Here is a 9,728-nt window from a genome sequence, read left to right on the forward strand (position 1 = left end):
ACTTTTATTGTTTATGGACTTTCCTTGTGTGTGAACAAACACCAAGCCACCTGCGCTTTGTGATACACCTTATCTGCATTTTGTTATACACCAATGTGTGAATAAACACCGCTGTTTGATTCATCTAGCAGGCCTGTCGAGAGCAAATGGATCAGGTAAATGGATCAGGTATTATTATTATTTTTTTTTTCATTTCACCCTGTATGAAAGTGGCATCTGAGGGTTACAATGGAGGGGGGGGGGGGGGCGGAAGGGGGGAGGCGCAATTGCCGCTCCCTTTCATTGCACCCACTACTTACAAAGAAATGTATTTGTAAAATTCTGTAAGGCAGCCGAATCAATTTTTTTTATACTTTGCTCATCACTAGATATGACATCACTGTCTGAGATGTGAATACTCCTTTAAAAAAAAAAAAAAATCATACTTGGGCTGAGTTCACATCTGTGTTGACTTTTCTGTTATATGGTTCCTTCAAAGGAACAGAGAAACAGCGGAAAGCAGGATCAGTTACGCTGGGTGCACATCAATCACTTCTGTACAGCCAGGTCTTTTTTCTTGCAAAGCTGGATACAAATCATGTATATTGCACAGGTGCAGCGTCTACAGACTGATAGCACCGGACAGAAACATTTGGCATGCCTCGTTTTTCTGTTTGTGCTATTTTACATCCAGCATCCCAGCTGATGAACCAGATGTATGTGAATGATTCCATAAAAAACTACGGGTTCACTCGTGGCTCTGGTTTCCCTCTGGCATTTTCTTACCAGGCCTCTTTATTTCAGCAATCAGTTGGGGTCTTGGCACTCAGACCCCACTGATCAAAACTTGTAACATATCACAAAGGGCTAGGGTTGTTGGAAGTGTCGAAATATCGATACCCAATCGATACTTTTGTCCCGGTATCGATACAATACCTGGATTCGACAATTAGGATCCATTCACGCGTCCGCATGTGTTTTGCGGATCTGCAAATTGCGGTTCTGCAAAACACCCACACCAGCAATGTGCGTTCCGCATTTAGCGGACCGCACATCGCCGGCACTCTCATAGAAAATGCCTTTTTTTGTGCGTAATTGCGGACAAGAATAGGACATGTTCTATTTTTTTTGCCGAACGGAAGTGCGGATCCGCGGATGCGGACAGCACATTCCGACCCCATTGAAAATGAATGGGACCCATTTTGCGGACGTGTGAATGGACCCTTATCGATACTAGGCTGCACTACTGCGCAGTCTAGTATCAGAGGACATGAGAGCACTGACAGCCGTGTTCTCCTCAGCAGCACAGGGGAGAAGGAGTCACTCTCTCCCTCCCCCTGTGCCGCGTTGCCAATAAGAAGAAAGAGGGGCAAAGGAGGGGTAAGTTACCTTTAATACAAATACAGGTGCTGGCAGCAGAATCACATAGCCGCGATCAGCGGCAATTAACCCCTCAGTTGCGGCACCTAAGGGGTTAACTTCCTCTGATTGCAGCTCCCAGCTATGTGATTCTGCTGTCGGCACCCAGGGCCAGCGCTTCCATAGAGGCAAGGGGGGCAATTGCCCCCGGGCCCCCGAGTCCTTAGGGGCCCCCCCGCGCCGGCCCGCAACTAACTATAGGCAGGACAGTCACAGGGAGATGAGCGCTTCCATTGTGGAAGCGTTCATCTCCAGTCATCTGTATCGCCGTCCTCAGGACAGTGATACAGATGGCTGTGCAGCAGGGTAGGGGTGGGAGAGGTGTGTCCCTTCCCCTTCCTCTGATAGGCTGCTGGCACTAGGCCGGCAGCCTATCAGAGGCCCGCGCAGGCGGCGCAATGACGTCGCGCCGCCTGAGCCCTGAGCCGTACAGCGTGGGACACAGGCCGGAAGAGGCCTGCATCACATCGCTGCCAAGGAGGTAAGTATAAGTTTTTTTTTGTCAAATGTCAATACTGGTGGCTACTGGCACATGATGGGGGGATCTGGCTACTGGCACATGATCGGGGGGAGCCCTATGGCTACTGGCACATTATGGGGGGGGGGCTACTGGCACATTATAGGGGGACCTATGGCTACTGGCACATGTTGATGGGGGTCTCAGGCTACTGGCACATGATAGGGGGGACTCTGGCTACTGGCACATGATAGGGGGGTTCTGGCTACTGCACATTATAAGGGAGGCCTGAGGCTACTGGCACATGATAGGGGGGCCTATGGCTACTGGTACATGTTGATGGGGGCTCAGGCTACTGGCACATGATATAGAGGGGCTCTGGCTACTGGCACATGATATAGGGGGGGGGCTCTGGCTACTGGCACATGATATAGGGGGGGCTCTGGCTACTGGCACATGATATAGGGGGCTCTGGCTAACGGCACATGATATGGGGGGCTCTGGCTACTGGCACATAATATAGGGGGCTCTGGCTACTGGCACATTATAGGGGGCCTATGGCTACTGGCACATGATATAGGGAGGGCTCTGGCTACTGGCACATGATATAGGGGGGCTCTGGCTACAGGTACATGATATAGGGGGGCTCTGGCTACTGGCACATGATATAGGGGGGCTCTGGCTACTGGCACATGATATAGGGGGGGGGGCTCTGGCTACTGGCACATGATATAGGGGGGGGCTCTGGCTACTGGCACTTGATGGTGGGGGGGCTCTGGCTACTGGCACATTATTGGGGGACATCTATGGGGTCACTTATTACTGGCACATTGGGGGCACATCTTACTGGAACATTATTGGTGGGCACTATAGAGGCATCTACTGAGGTCACAAAAAACTGTTATTTTATATGGGGGCTCTGTATAGGGGCATTTTATACTGGGACACATTATGCTGGGTACTATGGGAAAGGTGGGAGAGGAGTACTATGGGGTCATCTACGGGGGCACTGAGAAGGGGCATTTTATACTTACAAATTATAGGGGACACTGATGGCATCTACTGGGGCACTATATATGGGGCATTTTATACTGGTACATTATGGGGGGCACTAGGAGGGAGGGGGGAGAGGAGCACTATGGGGGCATTTACTGGGGTAGGGGTATTTTATACTGGCACATTATGGGGGCACTATGGGGACATTAGCTCAACTGGGGGCATTACAAGGGGGTATTTTTTGCACTGTCACATTATAAGGAGAATTATTTCTACTGGGGGGGCATTATGGTGGGCTTTATTACTCCCCCATGGTATGACCCCCTAGTAGCAGCACCAGCCTCCCCCTGCTCCGCTATCCCTCTGCCCCTTCTCCAAATCCTTATTATGAAATCTTTATCATTAGGATAAAACGGCCCCTGGCCAAAGTGTGAAAGTGGCGTCCGAGATCCCCAAGGGTCAAGCCAAGTAATTGTAAGTTTTCATATAAAAATATGTTTATGTTATACACATATAGCATACACTGTGCCACACAATATACAGTTTCTTCTGTAAAAGTCATCAAGTGTCATGGGTGGGAAAGCCCTTATTGTTTTTCGCCCTAGGGCCCCATTTCACCTAGAACCGGCCCTGCTGGCAACCGCCTCCTGTATTAAAGGTTAATTATCATTGGTGGCGCAGTGCGCCCGCCACCCCCCACTGCCCAGTATTAAAAACATTGGTGGCGCAGTGCACCCCCAGTATTAAAATCATTGGTGGCGCAGTGCACCCTCCCAGTATTAAAATCATTGGTGGCACAGTGCGCCCCACCCCCTCAACCCCCCAGTATTAAAATAATTGGTGGCAGTGGCCACAGGGTCCCCTCCCCTCCTCCACATTGGTGGCAGTGACAGCTACTGATCGGAGCCCCAGCAGTGTAATCCTGGGGCTCCGATTGGTTACCATGGCAGCCAGGATGCTACTGAAGCCCTGGCTGCCATGGTAATCTCCCTGCTGCTGTGTGTACTATGCACAGGGCAGCACGGAGAGTGTGAAGTCCTATTCACTCTAATAGAGCTCTATCAGGGTGAATAGGACAAGGGATGAAAAGATGCGGAATGCACGCGGCTTTTGTTGGCGTTTCATTTTTTTTGCGTGGTATCGAATTGTATCCAGTATCTCAATACTTTTTTATGGTATCAAAATCGAATCAAAATTTTGGTATCGAAACAACCCCAACAAGGACATTTCAAAGGTTTGTGAAAATTATATGTACCCAGTGGCGTGCTAAGGGGGGTGCATGAAGGACGGTCCGCCCCGGGTGCCCGCTGTCAGAGGCGTGCTAGAAGCAATGAGCGCTTCCATCAATGCAGTCCTATCACTCAGTGTCCTGCGCTCCGTCTCTCCCGCACTGAATGGTAAAGCAGGAAGACTTCTCCCTGCTCCACCATTCAGCCTGCAGGCACAGATTGCGCTGCTGGCCTGTGTGGGAGGAACCTGCAGATCGGGAATCTGCATAAGCTCCGCCCACACAGTGCTGCACACGAGCTGTGCCTGCAGGAGGAGAAAGGACTGTGAGCTTCAGGAACGGGAAAAGGTGAGTAGGTACTGTGTTTTTTTTTTTTGTTTTTTTTTTTAACAGAGTGGGCACAGAGGGCATTACTACCATGGAGGGGGCACAGAGGGAATTACTACCATGGAAGGGGCACAGGTGGCATTACTACCATGGAGGGAGCACAGAGGGCATTTCTACCATGGAGGGGACACAGAGGGCATTGCTACTACAAAGGGGGTGCAGAGGGCAATACTTCTACAAAGGGGGTACAGATGGCAATACTTCTACAAAGGGGGCACAGAGGGAAATACTACTACAAAGGGGCACAGAGGACAATACTACTACAAAGGGGGTACAGAGGTCAATACTACTACAAAGGGGACAGAGAGGGCAATACTAGTACAAAGGGGCACAGAGGGCATTACTACTATAAAGGGGGCACAATGGGCATTACTACTGTGGAGGGGGCACAGTGGGCATTACTACTATGAAGGGGGCACAAAGCATTACTCTTGTGAAGGGGGTGGGAATAACTTATGGGGCACTGAGTGTACATTATTACTGTGAAAGGGGCACAATGGGCATTACTGCTGTAAGGGGACACAATCTGGGCATAACTACTGTGAAGGAGGCACAATAAAGGGATAAGTACTTTAAGGGGGCACAATGTGGGCATAACTACTGTTAAAGTTGTACAAAGAGTACAAAAATATTGTGAGGGGGCACAGTGTGGGCATAAGTACTGTGAAGGTTGTACAATGAGGGCAATACTACTGTAAGGGGGTAAATTTTTTAAAAGTATTGGGGGGTGCCAGAGAAAGAACCTGCCCCGAGTGCCAAACACCCTAGGCACACTACTGTATGTACCCTTTAAAAGGGTTGTTGATGACAAGATAATGGGGCTCTTTTACTAAACTGTTAAAGTAGCCCTATATTAGAGCATTTAAGATGCACTCTGGTGCTCCAAATCAATGTACCCCCAGGGGGTTAATATCCACGCGTGGTTGAGACTTGACACTGACATAGAAGCTGGTCAAAGCAATCTCTAATTTATTACAGAAAGTAAGCAGCATATGTATCTTCAGAAAAGGGCAGTACTTTCTGAGGCCCAGGCGTTATTTCATTGGCTCAAAAGGAAGAAGAGATAAGAGAAACAGAGATAACATCCTAACTTCTGCGCACTGTGTATCACTTTGGAATGTGAAATAATGTAAACATCTCAATATAATGTAGTAGTGGGATGCACAGGATAGCTGGTCCACCAAACAGGGTGCTCACAGTCCCGCAGTGTCACCTCACTGCTGAAATAAAGGCCAAAATAATTGTATACAGAAGGACTGGGCACACCTAGGGTATTGGGTCACTAACTTTATTGAATACAATTAAAATACATTATTAAGTGTGATAGAGTAAAATAACTGACACAGTATTGCTAATGGTTCCAAAGGGCAGTCGCACATCAGAGGTGATTGAGGTGTTGTACCCCTTGTGACTGTCACCACTGGAAAAATGTACCAAATGTACCTGTCTTTTTGGTAAATTTTTCCAGTGGTGACAGTCACAGGGGGTACAACACCTCAATCACCTCTGTTGTGCGACTGCCCTTTGGAACCATTAGCAATACTGTGTCAGTTATTTTACTCTATCACACTTAATAATGTATTTTAATTGTATTCAATAAAGTTAGTGACCCAATACCCTAGGTGTGCCCAGTCCTTCTGTATACAATAATGTAAACATCTGGTTATCATCGCCATGTTGTAATGGCGTCTATCCTAACAATAATACTGCATACGTCATATGGGACACTTCAAGGAGGTGCTTCTCTATAGGCAGTGAATAATATATACATATCATAAAGTCATATGATTGGCTTATGCATTCCTCCACAATCTATACACCTCCCTTGAGACACCTGTACAAAGATGAGAAAACAGACCCTTCCCACAGCACAGCTCTTTGCCCCCCCCCCCCCTCTCTTCTCCAGTCTTGAAACAAAGAGGGGGGTGGGAGGCACTTGAAGAAGAAAAAGTTAACTAACAGTCCTAGAGATACAAAAAATATAGAATAAAATTCACACATCTCTAACAAAACGCTGGTGTTTCACTGCAGAAAGATCTGAGCAGTAGACGTACGCCTCATTATACATTTGTCACAACTTCTGCTGTCCGTGCGCCAGAGACTGAAATCTACTCCATTCAGGAGCTGGAGGAGATTTTGGGTATAATTTACGTCAGTTCTCTCGCTTAAAACATTCTAAATGTGTCTGCCCTGTAACTCCGCCCCTTCTGTTACGCCCCACCCAGGGGCATTGCTAGGGTCTCAAAGTCGCCCCCTCCCCCCACACACTGCATTTTGCTGTACTTGCTATACAGCAGCACTTACCTGTCACATCTAAGGCCTCCAGGTGATGTCTCCTCCGATGTAGATATTCTCTGTCATCATCTTCTCCATTTGGTACAACTTCTTTCAGCCGTGACACACAGACATCTTAGCTTCCTCACATTTCTATCATCATCCCCCAACCTGGAGTCCCCACAGTTTTATCCTGCTGCTCACTGTGCCCCCCAATACCCCCAAATACTATCCTGAAGAAAAATGAGTGCCCCCATAGTAATACTGCCCCCTACAGTGCCCCCAACCATGATAACGATCCCCAAGAGTGCCCCCATTAGTAGAAGAGCCCTCCAGTATTAATAATACCCTCCCAGAGCCCCCAGTAGTAGTGTTGATTGAGCACCATAGTGCTGGGGGGCTCGGGTCGAACACCTCGGGCCTGCACCTTCGACAGGGGATTGGCCAGCACATAACACAGGGGAAGAGAAGACAGTGGTGTGACCCGCAGACAGACCGTGGACCCAGGCGTTTGGCCCACTTATTACAGTGCTTGGATGCCATGTAGTGGATCATGCTGGTGGTGGTGGTGAAGTTGCTAGTGTTCACACCCCGGCTCATTTTGGTATGGCACAGGTTGCAAACTACTATTCTTTAGTCGTCCGCACTTTCCTCAAAAAAGCGCTGTACTGCGGAACACCTACCGCATGGCAAGGGAGATTTCCGCAAGGGGGTGCTCCGTGGAACAGTTGCAGGCCTGTTTGGTGTGGCCCGCCTTCTCCCTTTTGCCACCCCACTGCCTCTTCCAGCCTGTTGCGGTGCAGCAGATCCCTCCCCCTCTGTACTGCTGTCCTCGCTCGGCTTTCCACCTTCCCAGGTTGGGTCAGTGACTTCATCGTCCAGCACCTCTTCTTCCACTTCCTCACTCTGCTCGTCCTCCTGACTTGTTGACTTAACCACAACCTCAGTGATTGACAACTGTGTCTCATCCTCTTCATCAACCTCTTGAGACACTAATTGCTGATGACTTATTGGCAACTGTGTCTCATCATCATCCACATCATTAAACAGTAATTGACGTTCCCCACGTCATCTTCTTGTGACTGGGAATGCTCAAGAGTTTGGGAATCAGGGCACAAGATCTGTCCCACTTCAAGCGTGCTTGGCGAGAGGGCCAAATCAAGGAATGGCGCAGAAAATAGCTCCTCGGCATATCCGAGTGTGGGATCACTTGTTTGCCCAGACTCTCCATGGTGGGAGGAAGGAGGATCAGGGTGAGGATTGTGTTGAGCAGACTCTTGGCTACAGAAACTGGACTGGATGGAAGACAGGGTGGTGCTTAAGCGACTGGAAACTGGAAACATTATCTGCTGCAATCCAACCGACCACCTGTTCGCACTGGTCTGACTTCACACTAGTTATTGTGGATGATTGTTTTTCTTGTGCTCTGGCAGCAGGCACAGTTTCACCGCGCCCAGGGCCACGGCCTCTGCATGCACCATCAGCATCACGGCCACTTCCCCGTCCCTTACTGCTCGCCTTCTTCATATTAAATGTTTAAAGAATGTCACACGTACAGTAGAATAGGATTTGGAAGTGTATGAACAAAAACATTTTTAAAAAGTATTTGGGGTGTGGAAACGTCACACAGGAGAAATACCGCAGATAATGTCAATGCTGTCACCAGCGGCTAATAAAAAATTACAGGGAATGTCACAGTTATTTGGGATGAGGAAACGTTACAGGAGCGCTACCATCGGTAATGTCACTGTCCAAAGCGTCTACGTAAAAAGTACACTGTAGTAACAGATACATTTATTTAAGCGCACATGCAGCGTCCCACTCAGGACACCTGGGAACTGCAAAATTAATGTAACCATGTTGCATGTCATTTTGCATTGCATCACCTGTTGTATCCCTGTTCATAGGCTGGTTAGGTGCATTTTACACACCCCACCACTAGATGGGGATAGCACTTAGGTCATATAAATACTTTAGTCAGGCCTAGTGTGGTGGAGTGAAGGAAGGTAGAGACTAGTGTAGAGATGAGAGAAGGAGAGCCAGTTGTTAAGCTGAGGCTACACACCACAGAGTAGTGGGTGAAGTCGGATCCAGAAATGAGGTAGAGCCAAGGTATGAAGCGCAGGAGAGCGTTTTCCTCCTGTGATACTCTTAGTTCCTACATCCTACAACTAGAAGATAGTGTTTTCGTCCCTGGAAGAAAACCAAGCTAACGAGAGACATCGGTGGTGATAACAACCACTACCTAAGGCTTAATGGGTTAATGGGCACCTTTGCACATAGTGGAGGACAATCTAGCTACAGGCAGCCTCACCATACGTTGAAGAATACAGATTAGCTACCTGTTCAAGGGCTTGGAAGATACAGAAACAATAGGACTAAGCATACCAGTAAGTACTGCGGGCAACCTCACCAAATTACACTGGTTTGAAAAGGACCTTCAAGCGAAGTTAAAACCCAGCCAAACCTATTAACAGTGGACCAGCAGAATTCCTCTAAATCACAAGAGACTGTATTCTGTCTGGATGTATATGCCGCAACTGGAAACAACATCAATAAAAGTTGTGAGTTGTATCCTACTACTGTCTACTTCAATATTACTACAACTGGTTGTACCACCATTAACGGTACTGGCGTCACGACAAATACCATCAATGGACCCAGCCGCCAAAAGCACCCTAAACACCACTGCCATCAAGGGCACCTCAACCTCCATCTTGGCTGATGCTTCCCTACCACAGAGCGTGCCCCGGAGGATTTCGTGCTGTCCACCTTAACACTGTGCTGCCAGCCCAGGGAGGCTTTCTGCTAACCGTGAGTAAACCGATGAACTGTGTGCTATTATTTCTCTCATCGGCCCACCGTGCACCTCACGTGTCGCCCCTGCGCTACTGGCTGGCTGCACACACGTTACACTGGAGATGTGGCACTGTGGTAATGTCACTGTCCGCAGCGGACACCGTCTATTGAAAAAGTACACTGGATGTC

The sequence above is a fragment of the Bufo gargarizans genome, chromosome 6 (assembly GCF_014858855.1).
Source record: "Bufo gargarizans isolate SCDJY-AF-19 chromosome 6, ASM1485885v1, whole genome shotgun sequence".
Lineage (NCBI taxonomy): Eukaryota > Metazoa > Chordata > Amphibia > Anura > Bufonidae > Bufo > Bufo gargarizans.